The sequence below is a fragment of the Spea bombifrons genome, chromosome 2 (genome assembly GCF_027358695.1).
Source record: "Spea bombifrons isolate aSpeBom1 chromosome 2, aSpeBom1.2.pri, whole genome shotgun sequence".
Lineage (NCBI taxonomy): Eukaryota > Metazoa > Chordata > Amphibia > Anura > Pelobatidae > Spea > Spea bombifrons.
The window spans coordinates 69,267,721-69,290,293 of NC_071088.1; the positions used below are offsets into that span (position 1 = coordinate 69,267,721).

A 22,573-nucleotide genomic window follows, 5' to 3' on the forward strand; every position below is an offset into this window, starting at 1 on the left:
TTTTTCTCCGTACTGGGAGTCAAACCAGGGGCACCCGGATGAAGACCTCAAACCCCAACCACTAGACTATATGGCATGGCCAGTATAATACCTATACAAGTATACAATTACTAGATCACTTAAACTGATAATACTACTTCTATGCTCCCTATAGGTGCTTGTCGGATTATGTTATTGAATTCTGTAGCATTATTATATTTTTTCTCCTTGTTTTTAGGGGTTTTAGTTAACAGTAGTTATTATTCAGGGGCTGAGGCTGTTGTGTTAAGTTACTGTAGCTTTTCTGATGTTTGTAAATCTCTCAGTGATGTACACACTGAGGATGTGCAATATGACATCATATTCTTCTCTCAGAACTACAGACAGATTTGAATCCCAGGCAGTCCAAGACTGACTAGAATCCACTCCAACCTTTCAGCAGCTCTTACTAATCCAAATCTAAGTTTCAAGAGGGCAGTTGATAAGGGTGCAAAACCAGGACCGGATCGCGTTCCGTGTATCGCTTTAACAGGTGATGTGTTAATGCCTGTGAGATCAGCGCTGCTGCCTCCGCTCCTTCTCCGTAATGCCACGATCCAGCTTCCTTTGATTCCGTCTCTCTCGCTGTCTCCTTACAGACACTGCTCCTGCCTCGACTACTTGCCCAGCTATCCTGCACTGCAGTACAAACCTACATCTCCTCCCTTTCCACGCTCACCTCCCTTATCGCCCCCTCCTCAAGCATCCTCTACCCCCCCCCTCTAGGGGAAGAGACGGTCTGCCCAACTTTCTGCCTGTGCCAGCCCTACAGGGTTCTTCCACCGACAGGAGGGGAAAAAAAACCCTTGTATCCGTCTGCTACGGAAAAGATGCGGTACATCCTGAATCTGCTGCAGCTGGCTGTGTGAAGAGGTGAGTGTGAGGATGGGAGAGGCAGTTTCCTGTATCCATAGAACATGGGAAATCCCTTATTAACATTTAGGCATGCATGACCACCTTCATCTCCACCGGTGCCTCAACCTACCATAACCCATGCTGGTATTTTAATGGGACTTTTTCCTCCCCATTGACACGGCATAGGAATTAGCAATGCATATTAGTGTGTATCAGTCTCCTGTCAGCTGTTAGCCCCAGGCAGTGAGATGAACGTGAGTCATAGCATTTGAACGGTTTGGGTAGCAGAGGACATTCTTCTCCTATCTGGCCTCCCAAGGGTTAAATGGTGTGTTACTAGGGTTTGGGTATTTTAGATTAGTTACATGGGGGTGGGGGTAATCAATAAAAGAAGATACCCTTGAATTGAGGCATTATTTTCCCAAGAGTGGCATGTCTCTAATTCTACTCTTTGCCACCCATACCCTGGTTATTATGAACTGTGGCCACTGTACCTCTTTATGATACTTTTCCGATGCCCGGGTAACTCAGGCAGTGTGGCTTTAGTGCCGAATATTGTGTGTTTGTACCTAAAGCATAAGTGGCTGAAGCATTGGGGAACACGCGTATAAATGTGTGTGCCGTTATGGTTAAAAATACATGCCGTTTTTATTTTATCCTCTAATGTCATCAGTATATTGTTTGCAGCAGCATTTTTATATGAGTATGTCTATAGATTACATGAATGTACACCTGTAATAGAAATAATATGTGTATTGATTGCTCTTAACATATAAGAGCTAAAACATTATGTATTCAATGTGTGTGCTACTATCTGATCCGCAGAGCTTACCATCATGGGAGACGTGGTGAGTGAGCGGTTGAGGAGAACTGGATTCTGTGTTGTGTGCGTGAGCTTTAAGGTGCGTTCACCTTTGAGGCACGCTTAGATTTACATAGGGTAGTCCCATCTTGGGTGCCACTGACATGCATTTGGTGTGCATTGCTGTAAACCTTTCCAGAGCAGGGATGGAATTGGTCATTGGATTTTAAACACACCAACAACCCTTAGGTGTAGCTAAAATAAACCATTAGATGCTAGTTGAAATTTCCATTCCATGCAGTCCAGGCGACGGGGTTGGCGATGTGTAGGTCAGCAGTCTTTACTTTGCTTAAATTGAATGCATGGATCTTCTGCTGCATAAGCCACTCTACTGCATAAGCCAGCTTGTGATCTTATGCGCTGGCTGTTAGCCGTTCTGCAGGAGTCTCCGAGGAGCTGATTAGGTCCCATTATACAGAGTTGTTTGAGGTGTCGGGATCCTCCTAAGTTCTGTATGATGTGGAGTACCAGACTTTCAAAGCTCACCCAACATTGGAACATCATTGCACATTTCCCGTTGACTTGAAGCCACATGTGAAAGTTGATCCGTTGTGGATGCCCAGTGATGCATTTCCTGCTGTAGAAAGTTGCACCAAATGCACCACATGTTTATTTCTTCTGTCTCTCTGACATTCTTGGAAAACCAAGGTACTGAAGTCTTAACCTCACTGTGTCATTCTGGCCCTAGGAGACCAATGCCATTTTGACCATTGTACCAGTCTGTCACGCCAGGCTACCTTAGAGTAAGGAGTGCCGGCATTTATACACCTTGTGCCATCCAGGTGTGTGACCAAAACGTATGTCCAGAGACTCCTAAAGTATCATTATTCCTTCTGCCTCAAATATATGTTCTCAACAATCATATGTTTGCATTTTGATTTAAGAAATGCTATGTTTTGGACATTATAGCAAAATGTAGCCTAGCTGTGCCAAAATAACCCTTTTTTGAACATCCTTTGTGTGAAAATACATGTCTTTAGAAGTAATTTTGGTATAAATGGCTGTTCTGATTCTTATGTTTTCTGAACACTGACTCCATCCCCCCTTTTTTTTTCGTACGTCTGCCCTTCTCGTCTTCTGTAGATGGTAAGAAGTTATCGTTAAGGACTTTTGTCATTATTGTGCTATCGATCTGTTACTTTTTATTTGATGCAAGCAGTGACAGACTTGGGGAGGAGACTGACGAGCAACCATAGGAGGTGACAGATGTTGTATTTTGTCCCTAAAAAACCTGTACATATCCCCCCACACCGCTTTCCATCTACAGCTGTTCTGTCACAGTGATAGGCTTTATCAGTTCTACATTGCTTTACCTTCCGGGACTTACCCTGTTAACCATTAAGCATGTCCTTGCTGCATTAAACTGATCGGAAATTAAAAAAAAAAAGATGAAAAACTATATTTATGATTCACATTTGATAGGCCTGTTATGTTAATTGTGGTCAGTATTATTTTTTTATAGATTTCAGATAGAATAAAGAACCAGGATCACATATTTGTTGTAATGAGCAGTGATCGTAGGCTAGTGTAACTGCATACCGAAATGTATTGGGATTCACCATATACCTCTAGGTGTTGCAGTCCTAGAGGTAGAACAGAATATGTTATCTACAAAACACTATGTCTAGGAGGACTCCATAAACCCTTCGTTGATTAAAATTCTTATAGCGCTTTGTCCTGCATTGAGGTCGCTTGCTGGACTATATAAGGGATTGGATAAAGATAACCTGATTGCAGCATAGATTATTTATGTATTCAGTATCTGCATCTATGGCCACCGACAAATGTATAGGTGATGGGTATAGGTACTGCATATGTGTAGTTACATTTTAAAATATAGCTAAGTCCTCTTCTAAGAGCTGCAGAATCTATTAGTGACTACAAACGATAAATGCAATGGCTTATGAATGTTTGAGTAGGTTATTGACCTTATACACAAGAAAGGTCAAATGATCTCAATGATAGAGCACAAGGCAAGGCAGCCATGGATGAGGAAGCTCTTTGTCTAAAGACATACTGTAGAAGAGGGTGACTGGCAGGGAAAGTACTAAATGCTGAGTGAAGTAAAAAAAAAAGAACAAAAAAACAGTTTATGCACAGAATTTAATCACTCCTTAAGGGCTACGTTTGACACTGGCTCAGCAATGATGACAGTGAGATAGATGTAGAGCACTAATGGGGACCGGATGGCAGATCCGGAACATTTATGAAACTGGAGGATAGCGTTGTCGCAGTAACGTTAGTCGAAAAGAAACATAGATTGCGGGTTAAGAACAGTTTGTGGGACTGGTTAAGCAGGCCTAGGGTGCAGAGTCGGTTGAGGAAGAGGAAGGACATCAGTGGGTACAGGATAACAGCATGGGTATAGTAAAGATAACCAAAAAAAGTAACCGAGACAGTAACTGAAATGGAAAAATAATGATGAAGTTAGATCTACCATGTGCTTTTATGTGTATTGGGGTATGTGGCAGTAGTGGTGCTTATTGAATTGGAACACTAACTGGGCTAAAGGAGAGTTTTGGGAATATTATGGTACTGGCCCTCTTCTGTACCGGTATGTCTTAACTCGTGTTAATGTCAGTTTTGTATGTCGTCTGTTTTAAAGTTAACAACATAATTTTTAGAGAAAAATGCATATCTGGCTACGAAAAAAGACTGGGTTTAGCGGTAAGGTAATCTGCAACAGTAACATGTATTCCGCAGAACAGTTGGATCTGTTGGCTGCAGGACAGACTGAAGACCACTGCAGGGGTGCTCTATAATAGGGACCAAGCAGGGCCAAAAATGGATGACATCTTGCTATTTTTGATTTTGAGTGGGAAGTTCTGAAAGTTTGCAGCTGTGGGTCAGTCACACATCTGTCATACCAGCGTTCGGTATCTTGATGTATCCGTGGCAACCAGCTAATCTAAAGATACTGGAATGCTGTGGTACCCAGCTTGTTCGCTACATGCAGAATGAATATAAACTGAATATAGATATTTTAATGTATTCCGTGCCAACTTGTATGTACGCCGAGCACACAGGGCATGAGAATACTGTTCAGCTAGGAAAGGGCTGCCCAGCCGGAGCACAACTTATTTTATTCAAAAACATTTTATTACATTTTGTTACATCTGAGAGATTCATTTATTTAAAACATAATGTGTGAAATGGAAAAAGATGGAGACAACTAGGCTACAATATTGTTAAGATTATCCCACATGAATATACTGTATTCTACAGATGCTAGCTAGGTTAATAAATTCCCTACCTGCTGTCTAAATGCAGAACATCTAAAGCAGTGTTTCTCATCCTGTCGAATACATACCCACCAAGTGTCCCTGTTTAGGACTTAAATCTCAGTGGGACCATTTTCTTTGACGATGTCCAATTTTTTTTCTAGGACCTAACAGTGTTTGCTGCGTACGTGGTGCATCATACTGTATGTATTACTCCCATAAATAGATATCATTAATTCAAATTCACCTACAAATCTCACCCCATGGGCAATACCCCCTAAAGCAAGTGTATATCACAGCTCCCACATGCCCACCTTCCAACGCAATGATGCTGGGCCCTACAAGGTTACTGGATGGTTAAGGGGTCGACAAATTTGGTTTGGCTCAAGGAACCAGCCAAAAAATGTTGGAGCCATTTTTTTCAAAGATGCTAACACACAAGCTAACGTATTTAACGTGCATCCATACTGACACACATTAACATATTAACATACTTACACATTGTAACATACTTACACATACATACTTAATGCACACATACTAGCACACACTAACATACTTACACACACTCAGTAAGATACTTGCACAAGCACACATACTTTTTTTTTTTTTTACCTCTGGACAGAGCTTCTTCTGCTCCCTCGTGGACCTCACGTGCTGGTTGTGTCTGCATGCCGGCAAATTACGTCATATCCATGTGCGCAGACTCAGTCAGAGTCAGTGTGCGGAAACTGAATGAGCGCAACCTGATTGGATGTGGTCCAGTGGGGAAAGGCTGAAATGCAGGGGCCTCAGTTACACCGATGGTTTCATTGGAGCTGGTAAACTGCTGGTGACAGTGCTTACCACAACCCTAGGCACAAGGAAGGGATATCTGGTCACCATGGCAACCTGGGATAAGGTACGAGTGTGGTCCTGCCCCCCCCACCTCTATTCACTCCCTAGTCCACCACATCTATCCCACACCCCAACTAAGTGTTCTAATTTTGGTTATGGTGGTATGTTGATGGATCTGCTGGTACTTCTACATTTATATATGTAAGCTAATGTTCCTTGACAAGCTGCAGCAGGAACAGGTACTGCATACCAAAGCTGGATTCAGCTGTTGATCAGAGCATAGTGATAAAGCCATGAGATAGATTTAAGGATAGCCAAGACAATAATGTTGACTTCAGTACAAAGTTTCGGCTCCTGGTGTGAATGGAAGACCCTCCTAGTTCCTGCATAAAGGACACTAAAGTGGAGGCATATACATCACTATTAATCAATCATCAGGATATCAATGTTAACCAACTTCCTGCTGGGTTACTGCATGTAAAACTTTTAATGCCCATGAAGTACATTAATGTTAATTCCATGCTACTATCAAGTATGTGGTGCCACCTAAGCATGTGTACATCTATTAGCTTCCTGCAGAACTGCTAAAGCATTGCTACATGAATGCTAATCAATTTACCCTTGCTCCCTGCTCAGGCACCTGTTGAATGCTAGAACATCAAAGACCATATCCCTGCTAGCTTTCTGCATGCAAAATGATAAAAGCAGAGGTCTCTGATTATTAACACACTTTCTGCCTTTTAGTTAATTTTATAGCCGAAACATTAACCCATTCATTTTCTCATTGCATTGAAATAATTGCGATTGTGGCATAAAGTGATCTTCCAGAAAACCAATAAATGTCAGCATTAAAAAATGTTGAACCGCCTAATGAATATTAGAGATTGCTGGGTGAGCGCTGCTCCTCTGGTTCTTCCGAATCCTCTGGGTCACGGGAGCGGGGTCTTAACACGCCCTGCTCCTCGCCCATTTTTTCCTTTAAATGGGGGTGTTTCCTGCTGCTGTCAGCGGGACCGCCCTCCAATGTCAGCGGGACCACCCGCTGACGTCAGTGTGCAGTCCTGGCCGCGCCCCGCAAGGGAAGGCGCTGGGTAGCCGGAGCCAAGAAGTTCCCAGGTATGAATATGGATCACTATCTTGAAATATAGGCAATTCAAAGCAGCAAAGGGCCTTGCAAAGCTTACCTGTGGTCCTCACACTTTGAAATACTATCTAGACAGAGACGGGCATAATGAGTTCAATATTTATCTTGGGTCAGGCCAACGACAGCTCCTCTTCCTCCGCCAGCGTCCTCAGTGCTGAGTGGCGGGATATGACATCAGGCTGATCTGCTCCTCTATTTGTGGCAGAGGGTCTGTCCCTTCCTGGACCTGGCACCCGTGGCCTAGTCGGCTTAGGTCAGAAAATGCCTCTCGACAGAATGTTTGTTCCCTCATGGAGCCACAGGAGCTGACTGAGACATTCTGTTAGCTGCACACAGATAGCCCCTATGTACGGTATATGAGTCAGTAAATAGTGAGTTTTGCATGGAAATCTACTGTAATAACAGTATTTGAATCGAAAAAGGCACATTTTATGAGTTTATGTCTGGAAAGTAGAAAAAATGAATCAGCTGGTGGTTGGATGTGATTTATTAGCGTAATAAAACAGAGGTCCGCATATTTTAATCTGCTGTTGCCAATCTCACTGTGGTGTACGCATTTTTTTTTTTTAAAGGATGGTCAGCTGGTTCCCACCACTTTGACTTTAAAAAGTCGGGTAAGAAGCAGGGAATTTATTCTTGGACACAGTCCATCTGTGGTTTGCCCGATTATGGATCTCTGGATGCACTGATGATGTGTGTATCACACTTCAGTACTAAAAATTCTAAACAGAAATCCAATACAAGCCGTTACTTTTTGATGATATACCTTCTCATCGTCTTCTCTGTTAAACAGTGTCCACTTCTTAGGTCAATAGTTGTTAAATACAGTCCTTCCGCTGTGATTGTCCTTAAGAACGCCATTGGCCCCTGTAAAAGGATTTCTTTGATGTTTGTGTTTAGCAGGGATTTATTGGAGTTGTAGTCCAATACAATATAAGCTTTAGATTTGCATCTGACTACTCCTGTCTGACAGCTTGCTGTTGCTTCTATAAACCCTGCGTTACAGAATGTTCCAAAGAATCTGTCTGTGTGTTAAAACTCACAAGGGCATTCCTGAAATCTAGTTGGCATGGTAATGCTCGTGGATTATCTGGGGTAAGAGGTCCGTGGAGTACCATGAGGAGAGAGAGAGATAGCTGTGAATCATTTTAAAGGATGCTGGTTTGGGGAATACCCGAATGTGTGAGAGATTGCTCTGCACTTTTCTTGGCAGCATGAAAGCAAGCTGTGCATCTCGTGGGGCAGAAATATATGTAAAAGATGACTTTCTTCTTTGGCAGGAAAGGGGTTAATGTCTGTTGGTACTAGAGATGATTTTCTCTCTGGTTTTATGGCTGCTTTTGTTATGCTAACAAAACGATAAAAGCAGTAGAGTCCTTTTGTCCCATATCAGGCCTCCGGTGTGCACACTTTTAATTAACAATGACGGGCTAACACAGGTATTACACAAGTCAATTACAGCTAACGAGTTTATCATTAAGAATGCTTTGATGATTACCTAGTGAGCCAAGATATTGCACCTCTGTGTTTAATTCTGTGTCCATAACCTTTTGGGGCTTTAAAGGATATGGAATATTTTGTTGGTTTTTCTAAGAGACGTTGGCATTTGCTCTTGTCTTACATACTAGGCGTATAATTTTATATTTAACATACGGCTATTTAAACGATAGAGCAACAGTGTCATTGACTTCTATTACAAGCACTGAAAATGCATTACACTTAAATACAGAATACAAATTATCCTTTTTACACGTCTCACATTCTCATGACAGGCCTTACTCAGCTGGCATGTATACCTCCAACAATCTTTTACCAGAAGTCACCCGGAGAAGAGCTGTTGACCTGGGGCTCCAGGGTAGTATGTTCAATCTCCAGACGGAAGACGGATGCTTGATAACGCCCACTTGCTGTCCTGTCCTGCCCATTCCCTGCCTATTCCCACCTTCTCTCCAACCACTTCATATCCCTTTAATATAAATCTTTAGATTTATTCCAAAGCCCCAACAGAAAAGGGAGCTCCTGGCAGCCAACCGTAGGAAGTTCCCCAAGGTATATGTATAAGAGATGTTGTGCATCTAGGGATGGGACACATATTCGTAACCATTATAAGTGCTCTATAGTGGAGGTTGTCTGTGTGCATCGTGCAGACATCCACCGGCTGCCAGATAGGAGGATCCAGGTTCCCTGCAGCGCTGCGGGGGATCTGGATCTTAGTCTTGTAGTCAGCACTCTATTTGAGGTCTGATTATAAGATGACCTCGAATATAAGACATTTGCTCTAAAAATAAAAAAAACTTTTCTGATACTCAAGCAAATACGGTGTTTTTGTTAGGGCCTTGTTAGTCCCTTACCAAACATGAGAAGAAACTAAATTGAGCCTAGTTGCCAAGGGAGCAGTGGTTCCATCTATAAGCATTATACGTTAGCCAGAACGTCATGGATAGTGTGAAGAGTAAATTGAGCACATTTTATATACACCATACCATAGAGGCTTTTAATAAAATTCTGTCATTTTGGCTTGTCCACAATATCCTTTACTCAAAACCCTCATATGAGCATAGCCCCCTTTCTCTTACTTCCCTGTTTTCCCTACTCCTTTTTTCTGGGGGTTTTCTTTGAATTCCTGTTATTATTATTTTACTGTACAGTGTGAAAACATTTACTGTCAGGAGATATTGTTGATACTTGTTATTCAGTGAACGCTTTAAAAAAAAGTCTTTAAAAAAGTAATATTGGCAAAAATACTTACTGAATATATTCATAGAGGATAATTAGAAGTAGACCATTAGTATGCATGATGAATACCTATTTCGAAATAACATTAGAATGATAAAACGTATTTTCTTGTGCAGGTATAGAATATCTTAAGGTGTATATGTGGACTGTGATATTTTTGTCCCGTTAAATATACCTTCACAATCTCCCTGCATTTTTGTTAGCGGTTTTTCAAACAGTACAATGGTATAGAAGATATTAGTATTATTAATTTGGACTATTTTGCTTCAGGTAACATTTCCCTTCGGTCTCATCTGTTAACTCATTCGCTTGTCCTGAGCTTATGTAACCTAACTGAACATAATATATAAAAATATCCTGTATAGGGTAGGGATTGATCGTAATGGAGGCATAATTGTGCACTTCTAATCAAGCCCCACCACAGTCATTGTCTCCAGAGGTGACAGGACATTGCAGCCATAATATGATCCAGCTCTAGTGCTGGATCTTTCAGGCATCCAGGGGGTTTAATGAGACTTTAATGGGAACAACTTTCCTGCCATTGACTGGTTGCTTCTACTAAAGGTAAGTGGTTTTACTTATTTTTTTACAGGTTGAGGAATGCATATTAAGATACCTACAAATGACTTTAACTTGTTTGTGCACCTTATGACGTACCAATACGTCCTTAAAAGCTGTGGCAATACTCCCATTAGGACTTTGTTGCAGCGGCAGGGACATGTCCCTAAACATGACTAACAGCCTGGATTTAAGGAATGCTGACACCCACCCAAGGTTCACCAGAGGACAGGAAAGACTCAGCAGTTTTTTTTCCTAGCACATGGAGGGATGCTATGGTGCCTTGCTTGCTGGTGTGACAGACGGATCAGGTGGGGAGGAGAAACAAAGTTCCTACCCCTTCCAAAAAAATTAAAACATAAAAATAAAATTTATTGGGAGTCCCCAAATGATCTTGAACCATACTGCACTTGGAACAGTGGGAAAAAGGAAAATAATTAATAAAAAGTGGTCCAATATAGGTAATATAAGTAAAACATAAAAATGTATGTGTGTGTGTATATATATATATATATATATATATATATCAAATCACCACCTCCAAACCCTCTAATTATTATGGATGTGTCCCTCTTGACCATAAAAAGTATGTATGTGAGGTGTTACTGTAACCATGTTGCCAAACATTAATTGGGTCATTGTTCTGCTGTGACACCTACTGTGTAGAAGAAATTCTATCCAAAACTGATAATTATTGTGTTTTATGTATTTCTATGATTTAAAAGCATGCTCTACTTGTCCTGAACAAAATGATGAAACTTTGTGTGGGTTCATCAAATATGGAAAAGGGGAATCATGGTTTAACAAACATCGTAAAAAGGACAGAAAAACCCCCAACGTTGGTCGTAATCCATTTTGGATTCAAATGGGTTAATATGTATTATTGATTGGTGGGCTGCATGGAATACTGGTGCATCCCTTTAAGGTCCGGGTTTTATTTACAATCTTTCGTTTAAGATAAAATAATAGTAGTGTTGATAACAAAATAATAAAATGCCATCTATCATCTATATCTTGCACGTACATTGATTTCCATTATTTTCTATCAAAATTTGTTTCAATTTTATATTATACGTTCTTCGTATATATGTATGCTGTTAGGTCCCCAGTACCTGTTTTTTTTTTATAAGAAGGATAGGCTTTATTAAAGCCTGAGGCCAGGTAACATCTGGTTACAGGGAATAGAGATCCATGACCTGAGTAAAAGGCATTTATAATATAGAGCAAATTGTGTGGATCTGTATGGCAGGTGATACTTTTTATTTCAAATTATAAAAAAATGCCTAATTACATTACATTTTTAAAATCATTCAAACTGTCATCAGATCTTAGTGACACATGGCTGCTCACATTATGAAACCCGCTGGGAAAGAAATGATTGCAATAAGGCTCCCACTGTGTCAAGAAGCAATCAAATATTCAAATGGGACAAATGTTATTTAACCCAATGGAGTTGCCACTGTTAGCCGGTGCCCATGTGCCTTATACTGAAGCACTGTACTTTGAATACAGCCCTATATGGAAGCTATGAGGTCACATAAGGTGGGTATATAATTCATGTCCGATAAGAATAATTTAGTCAACATTTTGATTTAATGTACATATGAAAGATATATTTTTTAAAATTTGAATATTAATGTTCTAAATGATTTAATAATTTTAAGATGATTTACTTATAAATAAGAAATATATAAATAAATCACACAGTTGATATTTTATGGGGCAGAAATATATTAACTTTGGAGCAGTTCTTATGACCACTTTTTATGAAAAAATCAAGGGGGATCATTTGCTAGCCAAATGCCCCTTTTGAGCCCTCTGTGACTTAAAGTGACTGCCAAGTGTGGAATTGCGCTAATGTGAGGAAGACTTTGTATTAATGTTTCTTTTTTTGTTAATCAAGTTTTTATTGTTTTTAAGGTTGGTACAGTGGGTGAAGGGAAGACAAACATCGTCCTTTGCAGTGGTCTTGGATATTATATGACCGCTTTATGTTTTTTATATGTATCTTGTGTTGACAGTCTTACAGCAAACCCAATGATCAAACAGTTTATACTCAGGTTGTAATATTTTTGCGATAAAGTATGGTCAGATTAAATACGCATTGTTCGAGAACCATCTATGATATCATTATTGTGTGGCTGAATTAGTGAGAACAGACAGCCTTTCGTTATAGTTGTCACCTAAGTTATGCAGGTAAGTAAGTGGAGCGGCAAAGGAAGGGGGGAGTGGAAGAAGAGGAGGAAGGTAGGATGAGGAAAGAGGGACCCATCTGGGCACCAAAACCATGAAGGGCCACACCCACTGGTGTTACAAGATCTCATGTCAATAGTAGGATTTGGGTCTGTGGATCCAGTAAAACAACACTTTCAGGTAAATCACATCCTGAGTTTTTGTTTTTATGGCTAGTTCCTCCAGGGGTACATATTCGTGCCACTCATACAATCCACTCATGGAAAGATCGGGAGAGGAGTCACCACAGTGCAGTGGGATGAGAGCTTTGACTGCGTTCAGTGGATATTTGGCCATAGATTCTTTGTAGCTAGAGATTGGGGGGGCGTGTATCAGGTAGGCAGGTGGGGAAAATGGTGGAGGATGATCAGTAAATATGGTCATAGTGGAGCAGACCAAGGGGCAAAACCACATTTGTAAAAGGTGTTTGGGGAAAATCCTCTGGAGAGTGGAGGAAGTCTTGTACCAATTAGCAAGTAGTTTATAGGAGGTCTCCTAGGCCCTATTACAGATTGAGCTTTTATCTGTAAGAGTGAAGAGGGTGTTCCCATCTCTTTGTGAATTGAGGCAACAAGTTTTGTTGGTTCTGGAGTAATAGTTTGTATAACAAGGAACTCCCATGAGTGGGTAGGTCTTCCTCGGTACAGAGTTGTTTGAAGTGGGTTAGAGTTGGAGGTAGTTTAACTTCTCAATGGGGAAGGGTGTCTGTGTTCCAGGAGGGCCCCCAGTCGCTCAAGTCGCCACCCTCAATGAATCCCGATAAGGGAAGTGTCCTTTTGGCATTGTAGAGAGGAAATTACCATTTCAGGGGAAAATCCTGGATTTTTTCTGACAGGTATAAAAGGTGATGGGTAAGTAGTAAGCTGCTGTTTTCTCTGGGTACAGTGTAGTGTCTGTAAGGAGGCTGGTCTCTCGCCAAGGGCCTGGAGTGGTGCGGCAATAGCCAGAAAATTTGGTGAAGTGGAGTTTTGATAAAAAGGTTTTCCACTTCTATCCAGAGCTTATGGGGTTGCTGGTGTTATTCCTCCAGGATCCTCAGTAGGTGACATACTTGGTAGTAGGTTCAGGGGCATGGGAGTCCCATGCCCCCTTTGTCTTAGGGTAAAAACAGGGGGCAGAACTTAATCCTATATCTTTTCTGAGCCCAAATGAATTAGTGACCGGACCTGTGTGAAGAATGCAGGTGGTAATTTTATTGGTATTGTTTGAAAGAGGTAGAGAAGTCTCGGCAAGTCATTTATTTTTTGCACATTCTTCCTTCCCCAACAGAAGACGCACACGGATGTAATTTGACAAAAAGTGTTGAAAAGTTGTCCTGGTAGAGGCTCATTGGTGAGCCAGATGCCCAGATATTTTAGTTTCCCCTTACACCACTTTAAGGGTGGGTATGTTTATATTGAGAATCTATGTAAAATATTTCTGCGCTTGTGTAAGTATTGAGGACAGTTTCCATAGGGAGAGGAGTTTTTAAAGATCCTCTTGCATTAGTGAGGTTTTATTTACAATTCAGTAAAACTGGTGTATAGGGACTTGAGTCTTGGAGAGTTGATCTTCTTTCGTTCTGAGCATATTTTAATAAGGTACCCATGTACTATGCATTTGTGCGCTTCCCTCACTGTTAATGGTTCCCTCACTGTTAATGGTGAAATTTCCTGGTTCTGGTTTTCATTAAAATAAGCAGTCAGCAGTGAGCTTGTTGAGTCCAGGATAGATTGGTCATACAAAGTGGACCTGTCTGAAATTGGACCGGTCGGGGGGGTGACGAAGAGGGTCGGTGGTGCATGGTCTTACCATTTAATGGGGCCTTATTAGGCTTTAGTTAGATGAGAAAGGTGGCAGTAGTAAAATAAAAAGTAGCCAATGTGGTGTGTGGAGAAAAATTTATAGTCTCTTCCTGGAGGGAACAAAAAAAACACCAATAGTTCCGTCTGTGGGGGTAGCGCCCAGCCCCAACTCAGGGGTCACATCCCAACCTGTCTAAGTCTCAGGCGCATAGCGCTTACAGAAAAAGGATGACCACAATTGGGCTAAGGAAGGGGCCCTGGCCTTTATCCAGGCGGCAAACAGTCATCCTCAGTCAGTTTTTCACCCTGAAGGGACCCCAGGCAGAGGTAACCACATTGCCTGTTTCTGCTAAAGCCCGGGGCATCGTGGCCCAGTACACAGAACAACAGATCGACATAACCTTTAACATGTAACACTGGTTTGGGTTGGCTGGGTGGATTCTAGATGAAGGCAGAGAGCTTGTAGTGATAGCAGAGTGATCTGTTTACATGAATGTTCTGTACTTCTTCTACAGTTCCAGGGCTAACAGGCAGAGGGTCCTGCGGGGTTGCAGCATTAGGTCTGAGAGGTCCTGGAAGAAAGATATTAGGTGGCCTTCAAAGGACCAAGGACTGGCCACTCTGGTCTTTCTCAGGATCTCCTCCTTCAAGCAGAAGTCGTAGAGATGGCAAATTATGTCTCTAGGGGGAGGTGGCCTCTAGGCAGCAGAGCCCTGTGTGCCCTCTCCACCTGTAGATCGTTGAACAGGTGAATGGTAACTTGGACTATATATTCTGTGGAAAATTGGGTCTCAGTAAAGCCTCTTATTCTGTATTTTTTCTTCTCCCATGGTATTTTACACCTAGGCGGTAATCAGATAGGTAAAGTGTGTGTTGTGAGGAGATTTCGCCACGCAGGATGTTTTGTGCCTGCTGTGTCATTTGTGTTAATGCCTGGAAACCTGTGGTTCCAGGCCTGTGAAATCAGATTGTAGTGTGGCAATTTCAACCCTGACGGTTTATTTAATTTCGGTGATTAGTGTGCTGAAATCCTCTTTTCACAGGACTGAGGAAAAGATTTGGTTTTGGCCTTCCTCAGGCATGCCCATTGTCTTTAAAAATAGCGGGAGGAGGTCTCCTTTTCCTCTGCCAGTTGGGAGGAAAGGTTGGATAGAGTGGGACATTATCATGTAGTGCGGCAGATAGTGTTCCAACTACTTGTATTGGAACTTAGTTTTTTAATGCCTATTGATTGCTTTGTTCTCTGGGCTTGTGTCGAAGCTCCCCGCTCAAGCAGACATCTTCCTTGTAATAATGTTTCATTGGGTGGGATCAATTAAGTGAAATTATCTGTACAAGCACACTGGGGCCCATGACAAAGCTTTTGGAAGTCATTGGTTGTTATAATATACAAGTTTAATTATACTGGTGATTAAAAATGGCCCTGGCACTTCAAGGCTAGTTGACTATAATTTGCATGTGCATGTAGCTGCCTACTGGATACACACAGCCGCACACTACATTCAAACACTTGCAGCGTATGGCCGAGCGTGTATTTCAGGCAGCTACACACTAAAGGTCAGGATCGGCCTTACGAGTGGCAATAAAGTTTTGTGGAAGTGCCTTTGGGGACCAGCCCCAACCGATGGCCAGTCCGGGCCTGCCTTTTAACCACAGTTGCCCCAGTAAACACTGGATGTAGAAAGCTTGGAAATTGGAAAGGGCCAAGCTACCTTTTAGGTCCTGGCCTTCTGTCTCATGTGACTGCTTTAAAAAAACACTGTGTGCACTTGCTTTGTCCCCATTATGGAAAATTTAGTACATGCCGTGTCCTTAACTGCTCTTTTGTGAAGTCTGCTGATAAAAGGAAATTGGATGTTCTACCGCAGCATCCACTGATAATAACTTGGCTTACTCTGTCATAGTTAATACTTAATAGTTTTTTTGTGCATGCATTATAGGTCTTTCTCTGTAAAGTAACAAGAGGCATCTGAAGGTTAACAGCTTTGTTTGTTTAAATATGGTTTAAATAAGATGTTTTTTTGTGTCTAAAGTATGATTTCACGATTGTGCGTCTTGCCCCCTCCCCAACACAGGTGCTGTGATTTGAACATCTGAAATGTTGGGGGAGTGTAAGTTAAGTGTGCACTGGGGAGACATAAGGCTTTTTGGACCTAAACCAAGGCTGGAAAACAATGAAAGTTTGAGGTCTTAGAGCAGGTGGGAAATGGACAGACTAGATGTGCTGAACTGGTCTTATCTGATGTCATTTTATTTTTTTCTATGTAACGCAGATTATCCTCCTAAATGCAGATTATTAGGACAGACACAACGACTTCATTGTTTTTGTGTATGGCAAACTGATTGCAGATAATCAGGATGTGTCTTGCCACTGTGTTGACACTGAGAGATTCACAGAGATTGATGGATTTATGCTGTAAGACAAAAGATGAAAACTACACAGATTGTGTTGGCCTGATCTTAATTCTCTGATACAGCAATCCTTTGTATTTTCTTGCTTTATTCATCGTTATGCAATTGTACATTTTTCTTCAATCTTTTCATCTTTTTGCATTTATTTAATCCTCAAATTCTAATATTATGTCAACGATAACATTTGTACTCATCGTTATTTTTACTTCCTTTTCTGTATTCACACACAATTTTAATTCTGATCTAAAAATAAAAAAAAAGCTTTCCTAAATTAAAAAAAAATACTAAATTGGTTATTTTATGTTTAAGTCACAACATTATTCACAAAATGCTATTACTTCATTCTGTGCCTTTTATACATGTGACATTTTTGTATTTTCCCTGTGATTATGCCTTTGTGGCACCCAGCAAAAAAGAAACAAACACATTTCCATTTTATGTAATACATTTTTGTAATGTTAAAATTAGTGATTTTGTTTTTAAGTCATTATCCTATATGTGGAATCTGTTCCTAAACATCTTACTTTTAAATGAACTCACTGACATTTTTATTATGCATCTCTCAAAACCCACTTTGAAATCTGTCTATCATCTGTGTTATGGTTATTTTCTCATTTTGAAGTTATTTTGATTTCTATCTTCCAACTCTGACATCACATCCGTCTCGACCTATGACATAGCCCCGAGCATTTCATGCAAATCTTCAATTTTCCATGATCATACAGTGAAAATTACATTGGAATTTATCCTTAAGCGTTGTTTTATTTCACTGTGCATGGACCTCTACAATTAGATGTTTTCTAACTGTGCAGCTCTTCTGTAAACTTTTAATACTTTAATGGAGAATTGTGACAGAATTAAGCAATAAATATTAGAACTACCTAGTGTTTCTGCTATTTGTTTGATAATCTGAGGAATTGTCTTGGAGATATTTATCTTAAAGGGTCACCTTATGTAAACTGAGATTGGCAGAAGCCTGCTGCATGGCCAGCATTATCGATACCTGGAACTGTGTTGGGTTCCAGGGAAGCTGGGTTTGGTCATTCTTACTTTCCTGCCCAAGTTCTGTTTACTCTCTATTTTCCTCTTGCTACCTTAAAATCTAATTGGAGCTAGACTACTAAACTTGCCCTTGGCAACACTTTCTGGAAAAGGGGGGCTCTTGGCAGGTAACCTTGGGAAGTCCCCAGGTACGCACATAAATTTGATTTTCAATAAAAATACATGGTTTTACTTCTATAAAAACTGTAAAAAGAAGCATTTAAAAGAAATGACATATGACTTATGACGTAGCAACATACTGTAAGGCAACTCTCGCATTCAGCACAAGATCAGCAGTAATATTATGCTACTAATGGGAAAATAGTATTTACTGTATAAGTGTAAGATTTAGGATTGTGGATAATCTGGAATGCCATAGTTCCTCTAAGTATGCATTATTCAGGGCCAGCTTGGAATTTACTGCAGTAGAAACATTAGGACAGGGTGTGCTTAAATTCATAGTTAATGCAGTGAAGTAAATCTCCACATCACTCATCACATTTTGTATGTAGTAAAGGTCAATGTTTCTCATCCTTTTTAATTAAATTGCAGAGTTTTGTGCACTCTACAGCACAGCTTATCAAATGATTAATAACATACAGTACCTCCCTAGTGACCCTCTTTAGGAGGGGCAAATTCTATTTTTGGCCCAAATCCCCATTTAAATAAAGCCCTTCCCAAGGCCACACCTCTGTAGAATGTGGGAAAGTACACAAGATGTTAGATGTGCTCTGTATGTAATGAATTGGAAGCTTGTCAAAGGGGAAATACCACCACCCTGTGCAAAGTTTTTTTCATAATGCATGAAGTATGTAAGTAGTATACCTTATCTTTTTAAATAGTTAATTTGGCTTTTAACACAAGTGCTCACCTACCCATGATCTGGAATGCGTCTATCTGTTCTTTACTACCTGGAAGTCTCCTGGATCTCAGAAGACGGCAGCAATGGCATTGCACACAACCTAGCATGCAATACCACCTCATAAATACGGAGGCAATGGGTGGCCATTGCGTGAAAACCCAGGTTACTGACCCAAAATGTGGCGCTATTTTCAGATTTGTATTTTAAAGAGAGGCGACTCAGAAGGAAAGAAGACACAGCAGTTGTGCACGCGTAGGGAACCAGAAAGCAAGGATAGCCATGAAAAATTTAAGGTAAGCTTTTCCAACACATAGCTTCACCTAACACAAATCTATTAAGCACACTAGGTATCCTACTGACTAGAAAACTATACCACTGAAAAAAAACCCAATGGGAGCTTTCCTCCCCCAACTGGTTGCCTTGCCAGAGAAGCATTTCATCAAATGTATCTCCTGCTCAGTAGGTTACACATGTGGATTCTCAATGCTGGTGATAATTCCAGTGATAATTCCAGAAGGTCTAACCAGGCACCCGCGCACAATTGGTTGATTTCAAAACTGGTAAGAGTGGTAGGTATGCTGCATCATAAGTGCTTTTTCCTTGCAGGGAAAAAAAGGGCATATTAAAGGACTTGTGCATTCATCAGGCTGCAAGGAACAGGCTGTGCACTGCTCCTTTAATATTATGCAAGTTGAAGCAGAGAGGTACCTAGAGTATTTGGCACCCGTGGCAAATCCTATATTTGGCACCACTCCTCTCCACCCCATTATTTAAATGTAAAAACACCCACTCACTCTGACACTCGCTCACTCACTGGTACTGATACACTGATATTCACTCTCTCATGCTCTCTCTGTCTCTCCTTTCCTTCTCCACCGACCGCTTCCGTGTCCCGGTCTCCTATTCTGTAGCTCTGCTTCTTATCTTGCCTCTTCTTCTTCTGTTTTCTTTGTCTTTTTTTTTCGACTGCTTCTCCTTTTGCCTTATTTCTTCGACCGCTTCTCCGTGAACCAGGCCTCCCGGATGAATTTCCGCAAAAAGGGCGGCGCCTCTGTGCACACCCTTTCCCCTGATTAGAGGAACTAGTAGAGGCTCTGTCTGTTTAGGAAGTCCACAGAGAGGCCAGAATAATTAAGACAGATTTGTGGAATAAGAAGATTTTCTGCACCTCTCTCAGAAAATCTGCATAATTCTGGCCTCTCTGAGTACTTCTTGAAAAGAGAAGGGCCACAGGGGCAGCCTTTTCCCTGTTCCTCCAATCAGGGAGAAGGTAGTGCTTTAGGAGGCCTGGTTCACGGAGAAGTGGACGAAGAAAGGCACAGGGAGAAGCGAAAGAAGACAGAAGAACAAGAAGACTCAAGAGAAAAAGCAGAGTTGCAGGAAAGGAGACAGGGACACAGAAGTGGTCAGCGGAGAAGGTAGACATTGTTTATAAACAAAGTACTGTACGTTATTCTGATCTGAAACACCTTACAAACAGCAATATATACGTTACATTGGCATGTATAAAGTTGTAATAAAGCACTGATCCTGCTTCCACCTCAAACCTCTCCTAAAGCAAACTTTTCTTTCTTTGACAGTTTGCAATATTGGGAGGTATGAAAAGCACTACAAGCAATGTATCCACAGTGATATATAAAGCAAATATCTGAAGGTACAAATGCACCTGTGTTTGTCAGAAGGGACACTGGACACCTAAATTTACCCAAGGCTCTTTTAACTGTCGATCCAACATGAGTGTATTTCCATGGTTCCCACTCTTTTTTTCCGCTATGTTGTTTTGTCAAGTCTTGGTCTATTCCTGATTTTCTTTTTTTTCTCAGTCATATTCTGATCCTGTTACACAGTATCTTCCTACATACTTGCACACTTGTTCTTTCGCCAAGGCAAGCAATGCAAAGAGGCAAAAATATCCTGTAATAATATTCTGCTTTGAGATTAGACTTGTTTTTATAATTTGCTTAAACCCCTTTTTTTGACCAAAGAGTTAGCATATGACTTGAATCCAAATTTACCTTTTCCATCAAAATTCACCATTCCCTTCCTCTTTTCTGTTTCTCCTCACATTCTCAGAGCTCAGCACAGTCTGTCTCTGTCCTACATATCCAATGCTGCATGAGGTCCCAGGGAGCCGCTATGGAGTGAAACATTTAGCAGATACAAGTCCTCGCTAAATCTTTCATGCTTCTGCTCTTAACACAGAGAAAGGCAATTGCCTGTGCTCTTTCCGCATCTAGTAAAATATGTACTAAATGGTGAAACCTCAGAGAAGTTTTACTCTTTATTTTTCAAAGTGAGAAAATATTTATCTAAACACAAGCATTCTATTAAATAACTATGGTTATTGTCACTACAGAGCTATTACACCAAAGTACTGTATGTTTTTTTTTTTTACATCTCTTCCAAACACTGCCTAGTGTATTCGTTATTAAAATGATTCTCCAGTTTTAATCAAACTGTATATAGGCATATTTACTAAATTGTAAAATACCAGGGAAGTTTTATCTAATGAAGTAGTATTTGCATACTTGTGAACATTAGTAATTCCTTGGTCTAGGGCCACTCTCTTCCTCTTGCACATGATTATGGATTCAGGGTTAGTAGGTGGAAAAAAAGGTCTGTTTTTTAAAATCAGATACTTTCCAACATTGCTTATATTTCAATTGCTGAATATAGTACAGCAATCTTTGTAGAGCCTCCAACTAAGTCATAGTTCTGCATGTATTTTGGTCAACTCACCATATTGTTCTTTTGAACTGTATATACATTTTAATTATGCTTATAATCTTTCTGTTCCCAATAATCTTGCCTAACAGTGTTTGAGGGTGATTACATCACAGATTGCTGATGCACAAGGCTATTTCATAGGATTGGCCCCTATTAATGCAGTGATATCACAAAAATGCATGAGACACGCCTGTACTCATGCAGTGTTATGAGTCACTGGACTGTACTATTATTGATTTATAAAGCGCCATCATATTCTGCAGTGCTGTACAATGGGTAAACAGGACATAACAAATAGTACATTCATTTTCACTTACTGAAACAAAAGGTAAGGGGGCCCTGCTTAAACGATCTTAGTGAATATTACACAGAAGTAAATGTGCCATTTGCTGTGATGGACCAGCCATGTAAGTGTAACCCTGTGTAAACACTAGATAAATAAATAATAATAATCATGTAGGAGTGCATGAGAAGTGGAAATAAGAGCGGAGGACAGATCATCATCAGATGAGCTGAGAGACTGGATAGATCAGTGAGGAGATGTAAGTAAGTGAACTGTTATGAAGACCTTTGAAAGTAATAGGAAAATAAATCTGGCAGCAGCATTCATGATGGATTGAAGGGGCAAGACGGTTACGAGGGAGATAAGCTAAGATGGACTCAGTACTCAAGATGGGAGATCACAAGGGCATGGACAAAAGGTTTAGTTGCATCTTGCGTTAGGAATTGGCGAATGCAGGAAATATTTTTAAGGTGTAGATGGCACATTTTTGAGACAGAATAGATGTGCGAGGTGAATGAAAGGTTGGTGTCAAGGCTGCCACCAAGGCAGCATTTGTTTGGGGACAGGGCGATAATTGCACCTTGAAAAAATTGAAACTGTTGAGTAGAGCTGAAACAACGAATCGATAAAATCGATAATAATCGATAACGGAAATCATCGATAACGATTTCCGTTATCGATTAATCGAGTGATCAATTCGTTGTTGGAGCACTCGGCTCCTTTTACTTACCTCCGCGAGCGTTCCCCGCTTCTGCTACACGCTCTGCAGTCTCCGCCTTCTAGCTACGTGACGGATGTGACGCGTTCCGGAGGTAAGTATTCTTCATGTCTATGTGCACGGATCGCACAGAGGAGCCACTCGCACAGAGCGAATCGCTCTGTGCGAATGGAGCCACTCGCACAGAGCGGTTCGCTCTGTGCGAGTGGCTCCACTCGCACAGAGCGGTTCGCTCTGTGCGAGTGGCTCCATTCGCACAGAGCGGTTCGCTCTGTGCGAGTGG

General features: G+C 40.9%; 1 protein-coding gene across 2 annotated transcripts in view; it reads left to right on the plus strand.

Annotated features, from left to right (window-relative positions):
* The first annotated feature begins 814 nt into the window (after positions 1-814).
* Positions 815-22,573, plus strand: part of DLGAP3 (DLG associated protein 3) — a 148,100-nt gene continuing 126,341 nt past the window's right edge. For both annotated transcript variants that reach the window (XM_053454692.1, XM_053454689.1), the window contains exon 1: positions 815-891. The gene's annotated coding sequence lies outside the window, so the exon portion shown is untranslated. The remainder of the gene's footprint in view (positions 892-22,573) is intronic.